This window comes from Lynx rufus, unplaced genomic scaffold (assembly GCF_022079265.1).
Source record: "Lynx rufus isolate CCGP_SWC_20201006 ecotype Redwood Valley unplaced genomic scaffold, mLynRuf1.p SCAF_7, whole genome shotgun sequence".
Taxonomy (NCBI): domain Eukaryota; kingdom Metazoa; phylum Chordata; class Mammalia; order Carnivora; family Felidae; genus Lynx; species Lynx rufus.
In genome coordinates this window covers 65,582,611-65,610,135 of record NW_025814889.1, presented here as the reverse complement: position 1 = coordinate 65,610,135, position 27,525 = coordinate 65,582,611, and positions in this window count along the sequence as shown.

The window sequence follows — 27,525 nt, the reverse complement described above, 5'->3', positions numbered from 1 at the left end:
AACAAAGGGTTTTGTAATCACACTCATAAGACTTTGGGGTTCATCTTTATGTGGATGGCATGCTCTCCTGATAGCACTCAATTAATCATTGTCCTGATGCCTTTCTTACTTTTAGAATTTTCTGTTAGAAGAGACTGGGAATAAAACATAATTTTATTTTCTAACCCAGCAAATCCTGGCTCCTTTAAATTATCTTTAAATTCCTTGTAATGAGTAAACAATTACTTTGTTACATCATCTCTCTCCATCTGTATTATATGATTATCAACTAAAAGAAACCAGTTGACATTTTTGACATTATGTCTGGAATTTTTTTTAGCCAGATCCATTAATTGAGCAGGTGAATTTCCTCTTTTTCATGTTACTTCAGGTGAGAGGTTTCCTATATTTTCTACCGCAATGTAATAAAGAATGTCTAAGATATCTCCTTTGCTCACATATTAGGCACCTGGGCCAGGGTGTAGGGAACAGCAGAGGCTAGATGAACATCTGGTCCTCTCTTCATGTCTTTTCCACATGGAAGTCTGGGCTTCCCCATAGCACAGTAGTCTCAGATAGACTTATTGTGTGGTAGCTGTCTTCCCCAGAGAGACTATTCCAAGAGATGGTAATTGGAAGCTACCATTTTCTTAAGGCTTGGGTCTAGAAACTACCATGGAATCATTTCCAGCATATTTTACTTGTCAAAATAGAGAGCCTGTCCAGACTAAATAGGAGAGAAAATAGATCTCTCAAAGGTACAAGTATCAAAGAATTTTTAGCTATCTATAATCTACAATATTTAATCTATGACCTCCCCTCTCCATTTCACTGAGTTTTAGAGGTCTGTATCCATCCATGTAATTGGCAGCTCCACATGGACATCTCAAAAGCATCTGACAATATCAAAAACCAAACCGTCTGATGTTTCCAAAAGCAGAAAAGGGCTCTGTCACTTACCAAAACCCTGAAGGTCACCTTTGACACTTCTCCCACAAACTTTATGTAATGCATCACCAAGTCCTGATGATTTTACCTCATAAATATCACTATTTGCTATTTTAATCTATTAAGCATACATTTTACAGTTCAGATTTCTTGAGAATAATTTATCATTCAGATATAAAGAGAACAGTAAAAAATCAAAATCACCCCTCTCAGAACTGCCTATTTCTTGTTTACAAATCTTAAGCCAGCAAGGACCTACACATCTCTTCCCCTCCACTTTAATTAAAAGCTGCATAATTTTAATTAATGTCTTACAAACCATATGAATAAAAAAATTGTGGGAGGAAGAAAAGACGGTGTTTTTCTATAAAAGAATAAATTACCACTTGTCATCTTTGGGACAATGAAAGCATACTCTGTAATATAGTTTACAGAAATCTTTAAGATATAGGACTGCCAATTTCAGAAAGCTGAAATTGTACCACTGAACTTATGTAATTTTAAGGCATGACCTCAATTTTAGTCTTCATTTAGATGATTTTGTTTTCTATTATACTGTTATGCAGCTCAATGTTTTTTTTCATTGGTCTTGGGAATGCACTGAATTAGACTTACTTCTGGCACTGGAGAGGACATTAACCATCCAACAGTTCAACATTAATCTCCCTTCCTTCTGCCAATACATTTCTTACCAGGTTGAGGTCTAGTTTTTGATCCCTGGCCTACACTTTTCCTCTATGATGGATATACTGCCTTCTAACTCTTAGGGAGCAAGGGTATCTCAACTGCTATTAGGTTTGTCAAATCCCTAACATACCTGTCCACAAAATGGAATTTTCTTAGTTTAAGGGAAATTAATATTAAACGTGTGTGTGTGTGTGTGTGTGTGTGTATTTAGCTTATTACATAACAAAATCTCTTTATTTCTTTAAACTTATTTAAATTTATCTTTATATTTAAACTTATGTTTAAATTTTATTTTTTTAATTTATAAGTTTATTAAATATTATACCTTCAGTTTAATTTTTTATTTTGTTTAAATTTATGAAATATTATGCTTTCATCACAAAAATAACAATAACTGCTATTAAATGATTACTTTGTGTCTAGAACTCACAGAATATTGCAATATCTTCATTATGCTATCATTTTTACAAATGGAAATACTTAGTCTTTAAACAACTTTCACGGGGCGCCTGGGTGGCGCAGTCGGTTAAGCGTCCGACTTCAGCCAGGTCACGATCTCGCGGTCCGTGAGTTCGAGCCCCGCGTCGGGCTCTGGGCTGATGGCTCGGAGCCTGGAGCCTGTTTCCGATGCTGTGTCTCCCTCTCTCTCTGCCCCTCCCCCATTCATGCTCTGTCTCTCTCTGTCCCAAAAATAAAAAATAAACGTTGAAAAAAAAATTAAAAAAAAAAAAATAAACAACTTTCACAAGTCACATAGTAAATGGTGATCTTGGAATGGCCATTACAAGGAGTGCTTTTCATCATAAAACACAGAGTCCCACAAAATTACAGGGCATTGTGTGTCTGTCCTAGCAAATCTCACCATCTGCCATGTACTTAAATTATTAGAACACATGCTTCTCTTTCCAATGTATTTTGGATTCTGGAGTCGAGGACTCCCTACTGTATAGCTTTTTCACATTGGGAAGTGATTAGCCTCCCTATTCCTCATTTCTCATGTATGTAAAATGAGGGGGTTGAGCTAGAAGTTCTCTGTGGTCTCTTTAGGTGCTAGTATTCTGTTATTTCTGTGACTGTGAGCTCCTTGAAAGGAAGTATTTACTAATCTTATATTATCTACAATACATAGTTGAGTGCATTGCACCTAGTAGCTACTCCACAAATGTCTACTGAGTGCAATGAGTAGATTTTAGAATGTCTAAATAATTAGCATTTAAAGTTAGAAATCCACTTATAAATACATGCATTCATCTTTTTCATTCCTTACTTACTTGAACAATGCAGTCTATTAGGCACATTATTATAAAAAGATAAAGCATTACCTTTACCCTCAAAGAGTTTCCACTTAAAATAATAGCCTTTGATCCTTTTTACAAATAACTAATATAGAGTTCATAAAAGAATCAGAAGCTAGTCTTAATGAGAATGAGTCAGCAGACCTAAAAAGAAATTTTAAAACGCTTCTTGTTGTCTTTTCCATCTCATGTTGGCTTGATTTTCTTCTGTGTTGCTCAATGCTTTGAAGACAACTCAGAGTTTATCAGCTCTAGGCAAAGCTGTGTATTGAACTGGGGAACAAGAAGGAAATGCTAGAAATGAGAAGACGTGAATTTTTCTTTTCCTAGGCACATTTTCTTTTAAAGATATTGACACGGCTATCTGTGTAGGGAAAATTATAAAAATGGTAAAGATTTATTTTCTATAAGCCTGGGATATAGCCTCACTATAGGAATAACCTTAGTTTATTTCTAATATAACTCAACTTACAGACCAGGTTAAAAATTTTAAAGCTACAACAGCAATTGCTAAGTTGAATGTTACTGCACTTCAATTACTTCTACAATTTTTTTTATCACCAAGTTTAGTAAACAAAGGACCTAACTAGTGCTATTATTGACTTATCACTGATTTTTGTTCTGATACTTAAGATTTTCATGCCTTAGTTTTGTTACTTATAAAGTGAAAAAATAGATGCCATTTTATTGCACAAGGATATAGCAAAAGCACTTAAACTATCCTGTACTAAATAAAATATCTGAGCAAACAGGGAAGTGTACATAAATAACTGGTAAAAATTATTCAGACCTAATGTTACTTGAAAATATGACTTATTTGAGGGAGGAAAATTGTAACTCCCCTCAGCTAATTCTAGAAGGGCCAAAAGTGCCAGGATATCATTTTGTCTGACCCAAGAATTTCCAATGCAATTGAATTTTAAGAATAGCTTTCATTCCATGAGGCCAGCATTACCCTAAGATCAAAACCAGAGAAAGATATTATAAGAAAAGAAAGTACAGATCAATATCTCATGAATATAGATGCAAAAATATTCAACAAGTTATTAGCAGAATGAATCCAACAATGTATACAAAGAATTATATACCACAACTAAGTGGGATTTATACTAGGTGTACAAGACTGGTTCAACATTCAAAAGTCAATAACTGTTGTTCATCACATTAACAGACTAAAAAAAAAAATTACACATTATCATATCAACAGATGCACAAAAAGCACTTGACAAATTCCAACACCTATTCATGATAAAAACTCATAGTAAACTAGCAATAAAGACAAACTTTCTCAATTTGATAAAGACTATCCACAAAAAAAAATCCTACAGCTAACATCATACTTACTGGTGAGAAATGTAAAGTTTTCCTACTAACATCAGAGACAAAAAAAAAAAAGATGTTCCCTCTCATCACTGGCTTTCAACATTGTACTGGAAGTCCTTGTTAATTGCCATAAAGCCAGAAAAGGAAATAAAAGCATGTAGATTGAGAAGAAAAACATAAAACTGCCTTTGTTTACAAGTGACATGATTACCTATGTAACAAATCTCAAAGAATCAACCAAAAAACTCCTGGAATTAATAAGCAATTAGAACAAGCTTGCAAGATACAAATTTTATTTACAAGAATAAACTGTTTTCCTATATACTAATAATGAATAAGCAGACTTAGAAATTAAGAACACAATACCCTTTACATTAGCATGCGAAAAAATGAAATACTATGGAATAAATCTAAAAACACATATACTAAACTATATATATATATGTACAAAACTCAAATGAATTAAAGAACTAAATAAATGGAGAAAAGTCCATGGCCATTGATAGAAAGGCTCAATATTGTCAACATGCCAATTCTTCCTAACTTGATTTATAGATCCAATGCAATCACAATCAAAATCCCAGCAAGTTCTTTTGTGGATATCAACAAACTGATTCTAAAGTTTATATGAAGAGGCAAAATATCTAGAACAGCTAGCACAATATTGAAGGAGAAAAAAAAACTTGGCATTACTTCTTTAAGACTTAAAATGTATCTACAGTAATAGAGACAAAAGAGCCCAAGAGCCCAGATATTTTTATATGTATATATATAATATATAATTATATATAATATATGTATATATACATACATATAAAATAGAAAATAGATACTATATAGTCAACTAATACATATTACATAATACATATGTGTATATATATATATATACAACTAATATACATTACATAATATATATATATATACACACACACATATAGTCAACTAATCTTTGAGAAAGGAGCAAAGTCAATACAATGGAGCAAAGGCAATCTCTTCAACAAATGGTGCTGAATTAACTGGACATCCACAGGCAAAAAAATAAATCTGGACACAGACCTCACACCTATTACAAAAATTAACTCAAAATGGATCATAGAGTGTAAAATACACTATAAAACTCCTAGAATATAACATAAAAGAAAACCTACATGACTTTGGATTCAGTGATGTCCTTTTAGGTACAACAACAAAAACATAATCCATGAAAGAAATAATTAATAAGATGAACTTCTTTAAAATTAAAAACTTCTGCTCTGTGGAAGAGAGTATCAAGAGAATTATAAAACAAGCCATAGGCTGAAAGAAAATATTTTCAAATGATATATCTGATAAAGGCTATTATCCAAAATATATAGCTCTTAAAACTCAACAATAAGAAAACAAACAACCCAATTTAAAAAATGGGCCAAAGGCCTTACAAGACATCTCACCAAAGAAGATACACAGATGGAAAATAAGCAAATGAAAAGATACTCCACATCACATGTTATCAGAAAAATGAAATGATGAGATACTTATTAGACACCTATTAGAATGGCCAAAATCCAGAACACTAACAACATCAAATGCTGGTGAGGATGTGGACCAGCAGGAAATCTCATACATCGCAGGTGAAAATGCAAAATCCTACAGCTATTTTTGAAGACAGTATGGTGGTTTCTTATAAAACTAAACATATTCTAACCATACAGTCTAGCAGTTGCTCTCCTTGGAATTTACCCAAAGAAGCTGAAATTTTACATCCACTCAAAAACTTGCACACAGATGTTTTATCAGTTATATTCTTAATTGCCCAAACTTGGTAGCAATTCAAATGTTCTTTAACAGGTGAAAGGATTAACAAACTGGGGTGCATCCAAACAACAGAACTAAAAATAAATGAGCTATCAAACCATGAAAAGACACGAGGAACATTCAAGAAAGAAGCCCTACATACTGTATGATTACTGCCATATGACATTCTGGAGAAGACAAATAAAAGATCAGTGGTTGGGAAGGCAGTGAATAGGCAGAGCACAGAGGACTTTTAGAGCAATGAAATCTATTTGTTCAAACCCACAGATTATACAAAGTCAAGAGTGAATCTTAAGGTAAACTAAAGACTCTGAGTGATGATGACGTACAAATGTAGGTGCATTCTTGGCAAAAAAAGGTGCCATTCTGGTGAGTGATGTTAGTAGTAATAGTGAAGACTATGCATGTGTGGGGGCAGGGGACATATGGGAAATCTCTGTATCTCTTAATTTTGTTGTAGACCTAAAATTACTCTAAATAAGTAAAATCATTTTTAAAAAAAGAACATCTTTGACTCTTTATTTCCATGGTATCTCAATGTGCCAAAAAAAATCCAGTCTTATCAGATTATGATTATAATTTTTTTTTCTATTCTGTAATTGTTATTTATTTGGGGCTGGTATTGGCCAGTATCTTTAAAACTGTTTTTAAGTCTCTGCTCTGGCTATTCTATTTGCTCTCCAGAGAGCAATTTGTTCCCATGGAGTAAAGTAAGAACTGTGTGAGCAGCTTGGCTTAATATTATGTTTTGCTCTATTTTGATCATAGTACATCCATTAAGCAAAGCAAAAATGACATTTAAAACTTGTTGCCATATACATTTTCCTGCTGTACAATTTGCATAAATTAGATTTTTTTAATACAGAAGTTTCTCTGCTTGAGTTTTAAATATGTAAAGAACTTTGATTTAATTAAATGTGTGACTCATCATTCTGAATTTATAAATGCCCACTTTTTCAAACAACAAGAACATTAAAGATGTTCTTTCTCCACTGAAGGACAATAAACTATAAAATGCACACTGATGTTACAACATAAATAAAAATTCATTTCATCAGTGGAATCCAGAGAATGGATAGAAAATTATACTAAAATTTCTATTATAAATTATTATTTTGCAAGATCACTAATTCTTACCTCCCCTGCAGACCAATACAAAAATTAAATAAAATAATGATACAGTTTTCTTTCACTTAAAATATGTTCATTATAAAGAGAAGAAATTTACAGTAATTATTCAGTATTCTTACTTTGGTTGTCTTTTTTATAATCACCCACTTTGTCTTAATCTGAAGCTGAAGTCTTCAAAATAACTTTAGTCTCAAATTTATAATACTACATAACCATTACAACTGCCTTACTAAAAACAAAAAGACTAGCTTCTTTATTGAATACTCATAAAAGCTTGTTATTTGAACCATTAGAAGTCTTGCTATCTCTACTAAGTGAGATGAAATAAAGGAGCTTTATCTTTATCATCTGGCTTATGGCAGAAACAAAGCTAGAACACTCCCATATCATACATATTTTAATGAACTTGTACAGAACAAAAAAGAGTGTCAATTTCTGAGCCCTGACAAATCCATTTATTATGTATAAAGACAGAAAGATTTAGTTTATTAAAGAGCTGTTAAATTTTTTATCATAGCTGGATACCTAATCCATATAAATGAGCAAGCTACATTGTCACCAAATTATAATAGGTTACTTGCATTGTGTTTTGAAAGAACAAAGTAGTCATTTTGAAAATTGCAATAGAAACAGAAGTTTCCACAAATTCATTATAGTGTAAAATACTGTCTTAAAAAATGTTGATAAGTTTATCAGTTACTCATGTCTAATCATCTTATGTAAAACACAGGACATGTTTAAAGCTGTTTTCCATGCCTTGAGTACTTCTTTGCATTAGAATTTTTGGTTGTTTTTCCATGATGTGCTCCAGTGCCCTCTGCTGAAAGCTAAGATGAAGTTGCTATTTATTTAATAGATGATGGTAAAATTTACTCAAAACATTATAAATTATAACTTTTATATGAAGTTGATTATTCCAAGGTGTTGTTGTATGGGTAATAACACAAATAATGCTGGTGATTTAAGGAATTTTATTAGGAAGGAAGTAGATGGGGTGCCTAATGGCTCAGTGGGTTAAGCAACTGACTCTTGATTTCAGCTCAGGTCATGATCTCACAGTTTGTGAGTTTGAGCCGCGTGTGGGGCTCTGCACTGATGGTGCAGAGCCTGCTTGAGATTCTCTCTCTCTCCCTCTCTCTCTGCCCCTCCTCTGCACTCTCTCTCTTTCTCTCTCTCTCTCCTTCTCTCTCTCAAAATAAATAAATAAATATTAAAAAAAAAAAAAAAGGAGTGGCATTCATCATATAAGAAGCACCTGTAACTATTTAATACAGATGTCTTAATTATTTTATTATCTTTCTCTCCATAGGAATTTGGTCTCTTGTGATTCTATGTATTGCTACTTATTTGCACAAACTTCTCAACTATATACATTCATCATAAAATGCAAAACTAGAAATTACCTTTAAATTATCTTGCTTACAGAGAGGTGTCCTCTCAAGCTGTTATAGTTTTAGAGCTTATTCTGTGAATCCATTAGTATATTTCTTTTTTACTTATTTCAATTTTTCTAGCTTTTTTTAAACTTTGGAGTATTTTTATGCATAATTTTCAGGTGTACAACATTACAATTTGCCACCTGTATACACTACAAAGTGATCACACCCAAACATCTATTACCATCTGTCACCCTACAACTGACCCCCTTTTTTTCTCACCTCCCAACCCTTTTCCCATCTGGTGGCCACTAATCTGTTCTTGGTATCTGTGAATTAATTTTGTTTTGTTTTTGTTTTTGTTTCTTTGCTTTTGTAGAGATAAGTGAAATCATATGTTATTGGTCTTCATCTTTATGATTTATTTCATTTAACATAGTACCCTCAAAGTCCATCCATGCTGTTGTAAAGGTCAACATTTCATTCCTTTTTATGGCCAAGTAATATTGTATTGTATACAATAATAAGTATACCAGAACTTCTTTATCCATTCATCCATTGATGGATATTTAGGTTATTTCCATATGTTGGCTAGTGTAACTAATGCAATAAACATAAGGGTGAATGTATCCTTTCAAATTAGTGTTTTTGTTTTGTTTAGATAAATACTCAGAAGTGGAACTGCTGAATCATATAGTAGCTCTTAAATTAAAATTTATGAAGAGTCTCCATACTGTTTCCCACAGTGAGTGCACCAATTTGCAACCCCACCAACAATCTACAAAGGTCCTCTTTTCTTCACATCCTCATCATCACTTGTTATTTCTTATCTTTTTTTAAGGTTTATTTATTTATTTTTTGAGAGAGACAGAGACAATGTGAGTGGGGGAGAGGGGCAGAGAGAGAAAGGGAGAGACAGAATCCCAAGCAGGCCCATCGTTGCCAGCCCAGAGCCCACAGCGAGGCTTGAACTCAAGAGACGAGGAGATCATGACCTGAGCTGAAACCAAGAGTTGAACACTCAACTGACTGAGCCACCCTGGCACCCTCATTTCTTGTCTTTTTGATAATAGCCATTCTAATAGGTATGAGATGATATTTTGATTTGCATTTCTGTAATAGTGATACTGAACATCTTTTCATGTGCCATTTGGTCCTCTGTATTTCTTCTTTGGAAAAAAATATTCAGATCCTCTGCTCATTTTTTATTAGGTTGTTTGTTTTTTGTTGTATAAGTTCTTTACATGTTTTGGATATTACCCCTTAATGGGCACATGATTTGCAAATATCTTCCCGCATTGAGTAGTTTGCCTTTTCATTTTGATGATGGTGCCTTTGTTGTGCAGAAGGTTTTTAGTTTGGTATTGTCCCATTTGTTTATTTTTTGCTTTTGTTTCCCTTGCCTTTGGAATCTGATCCACAAAAACACCACTAAGACTGATGTCAAGGAGCTTACTGCCTATGTTTTCTTTTAGAAATTTTATAGTTTCAGTTATTACATTCAAATCTTTTAATCCACTTTGAGTTAATTTTTGTGTTTGGTGTAACACAGTGGTCTAGTTTCATTCTTTTGCATGTGGCTGATCAGTTTTCCCAACACCATTTATTAAAGAGGCTGCCTTTCTTTATTGTATGTTCTTGGCTCCTTTGCCATCCATATATGTGGGGGTTTATTTCTGGGATCTCAATTCTGTTCCGTTGATCTGTGTGTCTTTTTTTGTGCCAGTACCATACTGTGTTGATTACTATAGCTATGTAGTATACTTTGAAGTCAGGAAGTGTGATACCTTCAGCTTTGTTCTTCTTTCTCAAGATGCTTTGGCTATTTGGGATCTTTTGTGGTTCTACACAAATTTTAGAATTATTTCTAGTTTAGTGAAAAATGCTGTTTGTGTTTTGATAGAGATTTCATTGAATCTGTAGATTGCTTTAGGTAGTATGGGCATTTTAACATTAATTTTCCAATCCATGAGCACTGAATATCCTTTTATTTATTTTTGTCTTCTTCAATTTCTTTCACCAGTGTTGTAGTTTTCAGTGTGCAATTCTTTTACTTCCTTGGTTAAATTTATTCCTAGGTATTCTATCAGATGAAATTGCAAATAGGATTGTTTTCTTAATTTCTCTTTCTGATAGTTTGTTATTAGTGGATAGAAACACCACAGATTTTGTATTCTGCGGCATTACTAAATTCATTTATTAGCTCTAACAATTTTTTGGTGGAATTTTTAGGATATTTCTATATTTGGTATCAGGTTGTCTGCAAAAAGTGACAGTGTTATGTGTTATAAATTATTTTTAATCCATTGCTTTTTCAAATAGTTTATACTAAGTATTTTTACTTTAGCACTTATTTAAAACTCTGTTGTCTCAACTAGAAAATAGACATGACATGTGTGTTGTATTTAGTTCTGCACCTAACTTGAAAATGTCTCCAGTATCTTATACTACAAAGCAAAGATAGAGTTCATGAACATCCACCACAGAGGACTCTTCAAGGCAAAAGTGAGATAAAAGTTAAATCCTCTCACAAGTTATTACATAATACTACAGTATGATGGATACTATAATCTGCTTCCCTTAAAAGAGGTAATTCTATATTGTTTTGGATAGCTATCACGGACACCAATTGTTGTTTTCAGGAAGATTACATTTGTACTGGACACTTAAAGCAAGGAGAGCAGAAAAATGTATTGATCGCATTTGAACAATCCAGTTATTTTCTACATGAATCCTAAATAGCCATGCATAGAGAAATGGTAAAATAGTTGTCATTGAAACTTCCCATATAAAAGGTATCAAACTTATTCTGATCTATTTAATATAACATCTGAATGTAATCTCTAAGTTGGAATATTTAAAACATCATCAAATTATTTCTCTGAATGCTAGCATTGAAAACAGTATTCCTAATTGTGGTCCATCTCTTAAACAACCTCTTACTGTTCTTTTTAAAGCAGAATAATAAACAATAATATATTCAATTTTTATTAATAAGGTAAATACCATAGTAAGCAGTACTAAATTTTAGCAGTTACATTCAGGTTTCAAAGCAAAGTTTCCCCTTCTGAATTTCATCTACTTCCACAGACATAAAGAGGGAGGGAGGGAGAGAGGGGGAGAGAGAGAGAGAGAGAGAGAGAGAGAGAGAAATGATATAGATATAGATAGGATATAGATGATCAAGATAAGATGGAGATAGAGAAATAGAGATGAGAGAGAATGAGAAAGAGACAGAGGCTGGAAAAAAAATTCCCCATAATTCTAATTTCATAATCCAAGGGCAACTGCTACTACATTCCAATTTCTCATTTAATCTATGACTATTACAGCCATATCATTAAAATAGTTAACAAAAAGTTTAGATGCAGTTGGGTCCAGCCCGGAAAATGGAAAACATCTACATAGTTCCACAAAATAACTTTAATATAGAAAAATGGTTACATAAACTTTGGAGTGTCGAAAGAACACAAGAGGGATGCTTAAATAACTCAGAGATAATAACTGTAGCAATCAGCTCTGACCCTAAAACTGGTGGCATAAAAGAATAGATTGGAGTTCAGAGGTGAGGCTTTGTGAATTAGGTGCTCAGATTTTTGATGGAGAGAAGGGTCTTGGATGCTACTAGTACCTTAAGAACTTGAAAGAGAGTTCTCAGACTTCTGAAGGACAGGTAGTGGCACCACTAAGCTTTTGCTGATATCTTTAAGGGGATACAAAAGAGTGATTCTAGAAGTGCCTTAAAGAGGCTGAAAACAGGGGCCAACTGCCCCTGCTGGGAGTGAATGCTGCTCTTCAGGTGTCAGTGAAGGAAGATTAAAGCAGGAGGAAATACCTTCTACCTGACTACCATCCTTTGGCATAATCATTCTTAGTCTTAGCTTCTCATGAGAATCATTTAATCTTTTTTTTTTTAATGTTTATTTATTTTTGAGAGACAGAGCAAGACAAAGCATGAGCAGGGAGCCGCAGAGAGAAAGGAAAACACAGAATCCGAAGCAGGCTCCAGGCTCTGAGCTGTCAGCACAGAGCCCAATGTGGGGCCTGAACCCACAAACACAAGATCATGCCCAGAGCTGAAGTCAGACACTTAACCAACTGAGCCACCCAGGCATCCCAAGAATCATTTAATCTTAAAAAGCCCGATACCCAGTCCTCACCGGCAAATAAAGAAATCTGAAATTGTGGACATGGATGTTAGGCACTGATAGTCCCCAAACTTTCCCAGGTGATTCCAATACACAGCCAAGGTTAAGAAGCACTGCCCTAGTGCCTCTTATTGGCAGCAGCCTTCTGGCAAATGAGTCTGGGTAATAGTTTGCAGTCCCTGCTCCAGAACCACAGGAAAGAGAATATAAATGTAAATTTGGAGCAGAGAGATAATAGTTAACCAATCAGTAACAAGGCGACCATTTTTTCCTGGCAAATAAACACAGATAATTTACATAAATAGTAATAAAGGAAAACTTTCATAATGTGTAGCAACATGTTTAACATATTGTACCGGATCTGTCATAATGACTCAATTTAAAACTCATATAATCCTCAGACTAGAGTATTTGGAAATACATTTTATGACATACTGACTCAAACCTACATTTTTAAATTAGAGAAATCCAGGAAAAGTACTTAAGATGTAATAAACATGACTATAATATCTTAATTATCTTAGTTTCCATCACATATCTCTAAAATTAAATAATCTGTCATACAAGTCAACTTTTAAAAATCTAAAATATTGGCACTTTTCAAAATAGAAGAAGCCATAGATCAATGGCTCAAACAATAATAGTACAGAAATAACCAAAATAATAATTATTATAATATTGATCTTTAAAAGTTTCAAAAATGACATTATCATTTCCCAAAATATTTTGGGGTACTAAACAAGTAACCCCTCCAAGTCCTTGGATATAAATGAATAATATTGCCATTAGGAACACATGCTCCAAATTCCACACACACTGAATTAAAAATAGGCAAAAAGATATAATGACAACCACAAGATTAGTTGAATGTATTGGTAAATCTTAAGAAGTAATGCATCATTCTAAGTGGAGTTTGGTCAACCCGGATTCTAGATAATTAGTCAGCAAAGTACTTAGAGTTGGTACTTGCAAATGTCTTAAATTACTATAAAACTATTTGATCTCACTGACTTCATTGCATAGACCCTGGAAATTTAGTCTATTAAACATAAACTCTTATTTGTAGCTTCCATTGTTTGGAGCCTATGAGAATCCCCTAAAAGAAAATCCTACCAATAGTTTAGCTTCCCATGTAGTTTTTCTGGTATAAAGAATATACTGCTCAAGATGATTCACTGGGAATTATTTGTGTCATTGTAAATTAAAATAAATAAATTGGCATTCTACATTACACACTAAAAAGTCATGATTTTGGTGATAGTGAATCATTGAGCCACTCAGGACCAAGATTCTAGGCTTGAAAGACCATCCCTTGGAGATTCCTGAACCTGCTGACAGCCTCTGCATTTAAACACCTTTACTGATAAAGTTAATTATTTTAGGCTTTGATTAATAGTTTTTTAAGCTTTATGCAGGTGTCCTAACATAGTATGTCATTTTCTTATCTCCTTAGTATATTATAAATGACAAGAGGTCAGATACTCTCCTGTACAAATCTGTAACATAGATGGAATTACAGAACAAGAAGAGATTTCCCAAGTCAAAGTCTCTCTTTTATGAAGTGGTAATCTCTCTGATGTCATATATTGTGGTAAAACTTGAATGCAGGTCTTTAATTCCACTGGCCATTTATCAAAGTGAATATATCTTTTACCAGACGATACATAAATTCTTGTTGAGAAAATGAGTGAATATATGAAAAGATATCAGTGAAATAATGAATGAATAAGATAAACTTATTATCACCATAATAAGTTTAGTTAACGACCACCACACATAGTTACAAATTTTATTTTTTGTGATAAGAACGTTTAAGATTTACTCTCTTAGCAACTTTCAAATATATAATACAGTATTATCAAGGATAGTCATCATACTGTATATTGCATCTTAAGAACTTATTTATCGGGGCACCTGGGTGGCTCAGTCGGTTAAGCGTCTGACTTCGGCTCAGGTCACGATCTCGCGGTCCGTGAGTTCGAGCCCCGCATCAGGCTCTGGGCTGATGGCTCAGAGCCTGGAGCCTGTTTCTGATTCTGTGTCTCCCTCTCTCTCTGCCCCTTCCCCGTTCATGCTCTGTCTCTCTCTGTCTCAAAAATAAATAAAACGTTAAAAAAAAAAAGAACTTATTTATCTTATAACTGGAAGTTTGCACGCTTTGACCATCTTCAGCCATTTCTTCCACTGACCACCCCCACCCCAAATCTGGCAAAAATCAATTTGTTCTCTGTATTCATGGGTTTGGATTTTTTTTTTGGTTCAACATATATGTCAGCTGATACAATATTTGACTTCTTCTGTTTGACTTATTTTACTTAGCACAATGCTGTCAAGGTTCATCCTTTTGTCACATATGGCAGGATTTCCTTGTTTTTGATGGTTATATATAAAATATATTTTTTTGTCCATTCTTCAATCAATAAACACTTAGGTTGTTTTCATGTCTTGGCTATTGTAAATAATACTGCAATGAACATGGGGATATCATTTAGAGATAGTAATATTGTTCTTCCAAATGTATAACTAGAAGTTAAATTGCTGATTCATATGGTAGTTCTATTTTTAATTTTTGAGGACTCTCCATACTATTTTCCGTAGTAACTGCACCAATTTAAATTCCAACCAACAGTGCACAAATGTTCCCTATTGACTACATCATCGCCAACACTTGTTATCTGTTATCTTTTTGATAATAGCCATTCTAACAGGTTGAGGTCATATCTCATTGTGCTCTTCACTTGCTTTTCTCTGATAATTAAACGAAGTTGAGCACCTTTTCATGTACCTGTTGCTTATTTGTATGTCTTCTTTGGGAAACTGTCTATTCAGGTCCTCTGCCATTTTCTATTCAGATTGCTTTTTGCTGTTGAGTGTATGAGCTCTTTATATATTTTAGATACTAGTTACTTACCAAATATATGATTTGAAAATATTTCCTCCCACACGTAGGTTGCCTTGTCACTTTGTTGATGGTCTTTGCTGTGCAGGAACTTTTTAGTATAATGTAGTCATACCATTTATTTTTGCTTTCGTTGCTTTTGCTTTGGCCATCAAATCCAAAAAAATTCGTTAACAAAACTTATGTCAAGGAGTTTACTCTCTCTGTTTTCTTCTGGGATTTTTATGGTTTCAGGTGTTATGTTAAAGTCTTTAGTCCATTTCGAGTTGATTTTTGCTAGTGGCTTAAGATAAAGATCCAATTTCATTCTTTTGCACGTGGCTGATCAGTTTTCCCAACACTATTTATTGAAGAGACTATCCTTTCCTCATTGTGTATTCTTGGCTCGTTTGTTGTAAATTAGTTGACATAAATGCATGGTCTTATTTCTGGGCTCTTTATTTTGTCCCATTAATGTATGTATCTATTTTTATGTCAATATTATACAGTTTGGTTACTAAGAACTGTAAAAAGCTTTGTAATATAGTTTGAAATCAGGAAGTGTAATACTTCCAGCTTTGCTCTCCTTTCTCAAGGTTACTTTGGTTATTTGGGGACTTTTCTGGTTCCACAAAAATATTAGGATTGTTTTTTTTTTCTATTTCTGTGAAAAATGCCATTGAAATTTTAATAGGCATTGTATTGACTCTCTCAATTGTTTTGGGTGGTATGGACATTTTAACATTATTAATTCTTCCAATCATAAACATGGAATGTTTTTCCATTTATGATTATCTTCTTTAATTTATTTCATCAGCGTCATAGTTTTCAGAGTACAGGTCCATCACCTACATGACTAAATCCATTCCTAGGTATTTTATTCTTTTCAATGTGATTGTGAATAGGATTGTTTTCTTAATTTCTCTTTCTTATACTCCATTGTTACTGTATAGAAATATAAAAAAAAAGAAAGAAATGCAATTGATGTTTGTACATTAACTTTGTATTCTGCAATTTTACTGAATTCATTTTTTAGTTCCAATTTTTCTTTCATTTATGGAGCCTTTAGGGTCATATCATCTGCAAATAGAGATAGTTTTCTTATTCCTTTCTGATTTTGATGGCTTTTCCTTCTTTTTCTTGCCAATTGCTGTGGCTAGGATTTCCACTATTATGTTGAATAAAAGTAGTAAGAATGGGCATCCTTGCCTTGTTCCTAATCTTAGAGGAAAAGCTTTCATCATTTTACTTTTGAGAATGATGTTAGTTGCGGATTTATTATAAATGGCTTTTATTATGTTGAGGTACTTTTCCTCTATACTGTTTTGTGAGAGTTTTTATTGTGCATGGATGTTGAATTTTATCAAATGCTTTTTCTGCACCTTAAAATGAACATGTGATTTTTATCCTTCATTTTGTTGATGTGGTGTATCACACTGATTGATTTGTAAGTGATGAATTATTCTTGCATACCTGGAATAAATCTCACAGCATATAATCCTTTTAATGCATTGTTGAATTTGGCTTCCTAATACCTTTTTGAAGATTTTTGCATCTATGCTCATCAGGGATATTGGTCTGCAGATTTTTTTGTTTTGTTTTTTTATTTTTTTCTTACAATGTCTTTGTCTGGTTTTAGTACCAGTGTAACAGTGGTCTAGTAAAATGAATTTGGAAAAAATCAAAAGACAAATCAAAAATATCTTGAGATGAATGAAAATGAAAATACAAACACCAAAACTTACAAAATGCAGCAAAAGCAGTTCTAACAGGGAAGTTCATAGTGATAAACACTTATATTAAGAAAAAAAAAGTTCAAATTAAAAAAAACTAACTTTACACATCAAGGAGTTAGAAGAAGAAGAACAAATGAAGATCAAAGTTAGTAGAAAGGGGGAAATAATAAAAATCATAGTGAAAATAAATGAAATAGAGACTAAAAAGACAACAGAAAAAAAACAATGAAACTAAGAGCTAATTTTTTAAAAAGATAAACAAAATTGACAAACCTTTAAAAGCTAGACTTACCAAGAAAAAAAAAAAAGAGGACTCAAACACATAAATTAGAAATGACAGAGGAGACATTACAACTGAAAACACACAAATAAAAGAAATCATGAGACTACTATGAACAAGTACAGTACCAACAAATTGGACAACCTATAAGAAATAAAAAATTCCTAAAAACATACAACCTATCAAGACTAAATCATGAAGAAATAGAAAATCTGATCAGATCAATTACCAGTAAGAAGATTGAATTAGTAATCAAAAACCTCATAACAAAGAATGTCCAGGAACAGATGGCTTTACTGGTAAATTCTACCACATCTAGGAAATAATTAACACCAATTAATCTGCAACTCTGAGTAAGATTATCTGATAAGGCAAGATCAAGAATAGATTCTTCAACCTCAAGAAAAGGTGGGCTTTAGTGTTGGTGACCTCATGGAACAAAAGACGTAATTCAAAGCCCTTGCCTATGCCAGGAAAGGTGCTATTGCTTCCCAATTCATTGAGCTTTTACACTCCATATTATGAAGCCAGAGTCCCTCATTGAATAGCCTAGCATACTGCACAACTTTATCAGTTTGCACTGCTCCTGAGTGCAAGAGACAGAAAAAAATCTGCATATTTGCTACCATTCTATTCTCTCTGAGCTTCTGCAAGTGAACACTGTTCTAGGCCTAATACATGTGCTGCATTGATACTTGTCATATTTAATAAACATGTGACTCTGCTCAAAATTATGCAGTCCTCTCCCAAAATCTCCTGGGGTTGAAGAGAAGAATGTAAATTCTGATTTCAATTCTTATTATAAAGCTACAAATCAAGGTAAAGGGATAGATCAACAAAACACAATTGATATACAACAAAGTTTGAGTACATACAAAACGAAAGATGATATATGGATAGAAAACAAACACATGTAATAATGCTAAACATTATTAGACATTAGGGAAAGACAAATTAAAATCATAATGAGATACCACTACAAATCTATTAGAATAGTTAAAATGATACAGATGGTGAAAACCTGGAACTTTCATAAATTGTGATGATAATGCAAAATGGTATAGTCAAATGGAAGCATTTGGCAATATCCTATAAAGTTAAGCATATCATTACAATATGATCTTACAATACCATACTTAGGTATTTATACAAGTATAATGAAATTTATGTACATGTTAAGAACCATATATGAATGTTTATAGCTCTTATATTCATAATTGCTAAAAATTATGAACACCTCAAATGTACTTTGACTAGTGAATGGTTAAACAAACTGTGTACCTCATTCAATGTAATACTAATCAGCAATAAAAATGAATAAACCATATACAACATCATGGATGGGTCACAAATGCATTAAGATAGGCAAAAGAGGACAAACTCAAAAGACCTACATACTATCATTCCAGAAAAGACAAAACTATAGGAACAGAAAACAGATTAGTGTTTTCCAGAAGCTGGAACTGAGAAAGGAACTGACTATAAAGTGACAAGAGGGAATCCTTGGGGGTGTTGGCAATGTTTCATATCTTAATATTGGTGGTGGTAACATGGCAGTATATGTTTATGAAAAGTCATAGAATTCCACACAAAAAAGGATGAATTTTACAATATAGTGATTTTACCTCAAGAAAAATAAAGCCATAAGAGTTTGCCAACATAACCAATTTTCCACCAAAGGACTGACCAAAAGAAATTCTTAAAAGTTTACTTTAGGCAGAAACAAAGGGCTGATAGAAGAATCTGAGCTGCAAAAAAAAACTGATGTAGAAAGTTATATAACTACAATTAAATGAACATTAACTGTATAACACAATATATTTTGTGGGATTAAAGATATCTAATGAAGATATATCCCAACAATAATAAAACATTTGAGAGGAGTTAGTGGAATAGTCAACATGATTTTCTCAGGGGAGGGTAAGGGAGAAAGTTTAGATTTTAACAAGTATTATGTTTTAATTTCTATTATACTTAAGAATAACAAGAAAACATGTAACTTCAAAACTTATTAAAGAATTAAAATGACAAGAAAAAATTATACAATCTGTTCAAAAGGGGAAAAAAATAAAAAACAATCCATAGAAGTAGAGGTTTTACTTTTAGCAAAATATACGATAACACAAACCATTGTTCCTACTGTAGCAAAAAAAGCTAAAGAAATGGTGGGGCGTGGCGGGGGGAAGGTAAGAAAAAAACAAAACTTAATGACTAGAATTTAGTAGCTATACCCTTCACTGTAGAGCAGAGAACTGATGTTCCTGCAAGTTGAATTATTCCACTGAATCAAGGAATTACTAGCCACAGTTTTTAATGACAGTGTGAGTCGATGGGATGAACTGGAACTGATAGAAACTGAAAATAAACAGCCAATTCCACCATCCCACTGATTCTCCCCAATAGTACTTTTACTAAGAGTGTGGGAAAAGTTGAGTGGAAACAAAGCATTCATGGTTATAACAAGTAAATATTAATTTCCTGATTTTATATGGATGCATTGTGTTTATAGGGGAATATCCTTTTATAGAAAATACATACTAAAGTATTGGGGCATGATAGGGCATCATGTGGGCAACATATTCTATAATGTCTTTCTGAAGTTCATTATTTTGTTCTTACCATTTTTTGTAAGCTTTATATTGTATCAAAATAAAATTTAGTATTTTTAATTTATTGGATGAGTTAAGAGCTGAATGACAACCAGAAAGCTCTAAGGTAGCTCAATAGAAATTATGCAAAAGGAAATACAAAGAGGAAAAAAGAATGAAAACTCAGAACACCAGAGATCAATAGAACAATATAGAATAGTGTGATAGAGAGACCCAGAAGGAAAAAAAAATGACAGAGAATAAAATAGAAGAAATATCAGAAGAAATAATGACTGAATATTTTCCAAAATTAACGAAAGATATCAAGCACCAAACCTTCAAGAAATTCAGCAAATCTGCTACGGGATTAAAGAACACACATGTAGTCATCATCATAAAACTGCTGCTAAGCCAAAGATAAAGTGAAACAAGAAAAGACCTTACATTAAGAAAAGCAAAATTAAGATTAACAGTAAAAATAGTGGAAGGCAAAAGACAAGATAACAGCATCATGAAAGTACTTGGGGGGGGGGGTGCGGGGAATGCCCAAGCCTAAATTCAATATCCAATAAAAAATATAATTTAGAAATAAAGTGAAAAAACATAATGATGGTGATATGTCAAAGGGACATAGGAACCAAATGAAATAGTACCCTTTGGCCAAAGCTAGAATAATTTTACCAAAAAAAAATAATGTTTGGGTTATAACCAGAGTATAAAATAAGTCCCCATGATCCAGACTGATATAAATAAAAGATTAAATAGGCAAACAGAAGAGAAAAGACAAATCTTCCATATGGAAGCATTCTCCCATAAAGAAGATTCCAAATAATTCGGAAAATAGAAAATACTGTGACTTTGGTGAGGTAAGATAAAACTCCCTAATCCTTCATGTTCCTATGCAGCTTTCACCCTAATAGAAAACTTACAAGAGGGAGGTTTTAAGAATGAACTTTGATTATTGGAGTTATTTCTGGAGATATAGTTCACACACACCCTCTCCCCCACTGCCATTCTAAATCTTCCTCCCCTTAATTATTATGTTAGCGGTTTTAGTTGACTTATCCGGAAGTATAAAGCAAGGCTTCATTCCTGCAGGGTCTGAACCCTTGTAATCACTTGCTTCTCTGGTCTAGTTGTTACATGTGTTTGCTCACAACATCAGTGGGCCAAGATAGTACCAAAAGGCACTCAAGTAGATCATGCAAGTAAATGCACATGGATTCCTCCCTGCCCACATTGTATAAAAACAATCCTACCAACCTCTGTTGATCAATTACTCAAATCAGAATGGTGCCTCTTCTTGTCTGCTGCTCAATAGATATTAAAAGTACAAAGTTCCCTGGGAAGCCATAGCTTGTAGCTAAATGGTTACTTGCTCTTTCTGGGCAGTGTCCTCTTTAGGAACCAGTACGTTCAACCCTCAAGAGCCCAGAGTTGCAAGGATGAAAAACAAAAGGGGTCTGACCACTCTTACCTTTGAGAGTGTTGTTAAGTGGGGCCAGTCTTCCACCCCTTGTTTTGTAGCCCTATTTATTGAGACCATAGGATCATATTAGAAGCCTCTGATTCAATTCATGTACCACCTTCTAAAGGATAGCATCCCATTCTCTAAGAGTGTTGCCTTCAGGTGGTCCTTTAAGTGTGCCTTTAAAAGGCTTTTCCAGAATTCTATGAGGTCAGCTACTTCTGAATAGTATGGTATGCGATAATGACCAATGGAGCCCATGGATATGGATCCACTCTTACACCTCCTTCAGTATGAAGTGGGTCCCCTGGTTGAGTGGTGTACTCTATGGGATTACATACTCATAGATTAAGCATTCCATACACCCTGGCTAACAGTGTTGGCTAAGTGTAGTGTAAGAAGAGGAAAAGTCATACCTGGCCTATGCATCTATCCCTGAAATGGCAAACTGCTCACCTTTCTAAGATAGAAGGGTCCCATATAGCCAATTTGCTCCAAGTGCTTGGTTCAACTTCTCAAGATATAGTGCTCTATCAAAGGCAGCCCTCAGGTTGAACATTTAGAGGTTGATTGGCCTTGGCAAATGAGAACCTATGCTGTTGAATTCATACATAATCCCTACCTTTTCCACTGTGGCCCCTATGTTCATGTGCCCATAATGCCAGATACAGGGTAACTTGCAGTAAATACTAGCTAAATTCAACAAACTCCATCATTCTGTCTACTGGTTCATTAAGTATCTCTCCTAGAAGATGTATACCTTATTAGAACGATATTCAGAAAATTAATTTATAAGTTAGATTTAGCTTATAAAAGAAATATCATAATTTTTGAATAGAGAAGTTACTTAAGTGTACATTAAATTTAATAACCTTACAGACAGAATTTTATATTATTTTTATTTTTTACGGTATCATAATCTTGTAAAAACAGGCAATACATGTATGATTCACAGGTTCATTATAGCTACATTCTGGAAAAAAGTATATTCTCTAAACTTACCTAAGATTTGCAAAATGTTTTGGGTTATTCAGTTAGTCTTATGCAGGGTATTAAAAGCAAAGATGAATGTGATAGTTATAGGCAGTATTCAATACTGATGAGATACAGACACATGCCTCATCTTGGCTAGCTTTGCTACTTATCCTGTGGTCACTCACTTTAATACCAGTATTGTTCTATTTAATAAGTGATTTTGGAATCTGCTAAGAAGATTAAAGCAAAAGTGGCTAAGGATATGGTCTTATATCCAAATATTTATTTTGTTTATTAAAAAATTATACCTATCTGGCCAAATAATACACACAGATACATAAATCAAAGTGTGGCCATATGCTTTTGGGAATGCTACCATTCAGAGTTTTTTCATTAAGAAACAGTATCTATAAAAGGTGATCACTTTGTTTTTGTTTGAATTGTGATTAAAACATATTATATACAAACACACACACACACACACACACACACACACACATATATAACTTGAAATTTATCATTTTAACCATTTTAAGTAGATAACTTTATTTTTCATTAACACTCTTTGTGTGATTTTTAAAATATGCAAAGAAATATAAGAAATAATGTAATAAATTACATGAACTCATTAAATTATCTTAAAATAAAAAGGATTACAAAAAAATTGAAGGCTTGTATATTCTACTCTGATCTCATATTTTCTCCTTCTCAATATATATGGAACTTAATTTTTCTCATAACCTTATATTACTTTATGATTTTACTACAATGCAAATATACTTAAGAATTTATTGTGATGTTTGACTGAATGTTACTATTACATAAATTATATCATTGTATGTCATCTTCAACTTGCTTTTTTTTTTTTTTACTCTCTATATATTAGTGATACGGTTCATTCCTCTGCAGTGTATTTTAATATTCAGTTAACCATATTGCAACATATTTGTTTTGCTCATCTGGTAGGTATTTATTTTATTTCCATTTGTTGAGATTACAAACACTGATGCTTTAAACATTCTTAAAAATATCGATTTGAATAGTACAAGAGTCTGTGGTATATGTCAAAGACAGTTCTTCCCATGTCAAAGGGTTTGTGAGCCTTCAAATTTATTAGTCTTTTCCAAATTTAGAGTTCAAATTTATACCAGGAGTGTATAAAAATTTTTTGTTGCTCCACGTTTTCACCAACACTTATATTGACAGACTTTTTAAACTATAGCTAACCTAATGAGTCTGAAATGTGAATTCTTGCGGTTTAAATTTGCACTTCTCTGATTAGGATGGTGTAGGTCATTTTTTCATATTTTATGGCAATTTATGTATTTTCTTTAGTGACATATCTGTTTAATAGTTATATTTTAATATTTTAATATTTTAATATTATATATAATGTATGAAAATATTTGTCATATTTTTGTGTTGAAAACAATTTGCTTTCCAGTATAGTTATTTGTCTACTTCTTAACAATGTCTTTTGATGAATGTGGGGGTTTTTAATTTTTATTTTAGAGATACCGAGAGAGCATGAGTGGGTGAGAGGGGCAGAGAGAGAGAGAGAGAGAGAGAGAGAGAGAGAGAGAGAATCTTAAGCAGGCTCCATACTCAGCACAGAGACCAACACGGGGTTCAGTCCCATGACCCTGAAATCATGACCTGAGCCAAAATCAAGAGTATGACACCCAAATGACTGAGCCATCCAGGTACCCCAATGAATCTGTTTTTTAATCTAATAATATTTATCAAATATTTATTTAAGGTTTTGTGCCTTTGTGTGATGTCCTTTCCCCATTCCAAGGCAAGGAAGATAATTTCTTATATTTTCTTACACAAGTCAAAAAGCTCTGTCACATTTAAACTTTAATCCATTAAGCACTGACTTATTTAATGTTTATTTATTTTTGAGAGAGAGAGAAAGAATGGGAATGGGAAGGGGGGTACAGAGGATCTGCAGTGGGCTCTGTTCTGACAGCAGAGAGCCCAATGCAGGGCTCAGACTCACAATGAGATCATGACCTGAGATGAAGTCAGATGCTTAACCAACTGAGCCATCCAGGCATCCCAAGCACTGATTTTTTTTTCACAAATAGTATCCCAGTGCTATTTATAGTAATATTCAACTTTTTTGTACCATGTGCAATGCTACCTCTGTTACATATTACATTTCCACATCTTCATAGGTCTTTTTCCAAGCTATCCTGTGTTATTGGATCATCTGTAACTGTATGAATAACATTCCTATATGTTTAAAACAAGTCTGAAATCTTTGGAACAAATCCCATTTTCTCTATCTTGTTCTTTATTCTTCTACTAGAATCAGCATTAGAATAACCCATTAGAAATTCGACCACATGCACACACACACACACACACACACTTGAATGAATTTTATATGAAATTGGTTAAATTTTTAGTTCCTTTCGGGCAAATTTGATATTTTAATGGGCTCCAAGTCCACAAACATGATATGTTCTTATATTTAATTAAGTCTCCTTGATTATCTTCACTTTAAGATTAACTCATTAAATGTTTTACAAATTTTGGGGGCGCCTGAGTGGCTCAGTCGGTTAAGCGTCTGACTTCGGCTCAGGTCATGATCTCATGGTCTGTGAGTTCGAGCCCCACGTTGGGCTCTGTGCTGACAGCTCAGAGCCTGGAGCCTGCTTCAGATTCTGTGTTTCCCTCTCTCTCTCTGCCCCTCCCCTGCTCATGGTCTGTCTCTCTCTGTCTCAAAAATAAATAAAAACATTAAAAAAAATAAAAAATAAATGTTTTACAAATTTTGTTAGGGTTATTCCTAAATATATTTTCCATTCTTATTATTAATGGCATACTTAAATTATACATTTTTGGTTCTTTACTTGTTTTATGTAGCAATGCCATGAATCTTTTACACTGTTTCTATAATAATAAAAATAGCTAACATTTATATAAAACCAACCACATGAAGGCACAATTTTAGATTCTTTACTCAAATTAAATCATTTAAGTCTTAGTACCATTTATATAATTATTATCTACCTTTTTTAAAAAGTAAGCTCTAGGGGCGCCTGGGTGGCGCAGTCGGTTAAGCGTCCGACTTCAGCCAGGTCACGATCTCGCGGTCCGTGAGTTCGAGCCCCGCGTCAGGCTCTGGGCTGATGGCTCGGAGCCTGGAGCCTGTTTCCGATTCTGTGTCTCCCTCTCTCTCTCTGCACCTCCCCCGTTCATGCTCTGTCTCTCTCTGTCCCAAAAATAAATAAAAACATTGAAAAAAAATTAAAAAAAAAAAAAGAAAAAAAAAAGTAAGCTCTATGCCCAACATGAAGCTTGAACTCATGACCCCAAAATCAAGAATTGCATGCACTACTGACTGAGCCAGCCAGGTGCCCTTATCTACTTTTTTTTTTATTACAAAACTAACACGGAGAATTTAAATAATCTTCCCAAAGCCATGATTACACTTGTGTTGTCTTTCACTCAGAATAAGTAATTTCAGTGAACTCCTTATTGACTCTAATAATTTGTTAGTCTCTTCTGGGTTTTCTTTCAGACACTTATATTATATATTCATAACATATTTTTCTTTTGCTCTTCATACCTTCTGTTTGTATTTTCTTGTCTTATGATATTGCCTAGCACCTCTACTACAAGGTTAAATAAAAGTGGGGAGTGCAGACTTCTTTGTCTCATTTTAAATGTAAGTTTTAATTTCTCCATGAAAATTCATTTCTATTCCTAGTTTGCTAAAATTCTGTTTTTAATCATTAGGTTTTATTGATTTTTTTGTTTATTCAAAAAGTATTTTTAGAGACAAATTAAAATGGAAATATGTTTCAAACTACATAGAATGCAGCAAAAGTGATTTTAAGAAGGAAGTTCATAACATTACAGGTGTACCTCAAGAAACAAGAAAAATATCAGGTAAACTATTCAACTACACACCTAAATGAAGTAGGAAAAACAACAACAATAAACAAAGCCCAGAGTTAGCAGAAAGAATAAGATCAGAACAGAACTAAACAAAATAGAGATGAAAAATAGAAAGGATCAATGAAACTAAGAGTGGGTTCTTTGAAAAAATAAACAAAATTGACAAATTTTTAGCTAGACTCACCAAGAAAAGGAAGGGGAAGGGCTGAAATAAATAATATTAAAAATGAAGGAGATGTTACAACTGATATCACAGATATACAAAGGATCATAAGAGACTACTAGGAACAATTACACACCAACAAACTGGACAAGCAAGAAATGGACAAATTCCCAGAAAAAGAAACCTTCCAAGATTAAATCCCGAAAAAATAAGAAATTTGAATAGATCGATCAATTAATAGTAAGGAGACTGAATCCTCCAAAATCTTCCAACAAAGAAATTTCAGGATCAAATGGATTCACTGGTGAATTCTACATATATAGAAATTCACATATATAGAATTCAAACATATAAAGAAAAATTAATTCCTATCCTTCTCAAACTCTTCTAAAAAACTGAAGAGAAGGAAATGCTTCCAAACTCATTTTACGAGGCCAGCATTACCCTGATACCAAAACCAGGCAAGAAATACCTAGAAATAAATTTTACCAAGAAGGTGAAAGACCTGTACACTGAAAACCGTAAGACACTGACAAAAGAAATTGAAGAGGACACAAATAAATCGAACAATATTCCATGCTTATGAAGTGGAAGAACTAATAATTCTGTAATTTCCATATTACTCAAAACAATATACAGATTCAATACAATCCCTATCAAAATGTCAATGGCATTTTTCACAGAAAAAGATTGAACAATCCTAAAATTTGTATGAAATCACAAAAGACCCTGAATAGCCAAAGCAATCTTAGGAAAGAAAAAAATCCGAAGACACCATGATCCCTTATTTCAAACTATATTACAAAGCTCTAGTAATCAAAATAGTATACTACTGGCACAGAAA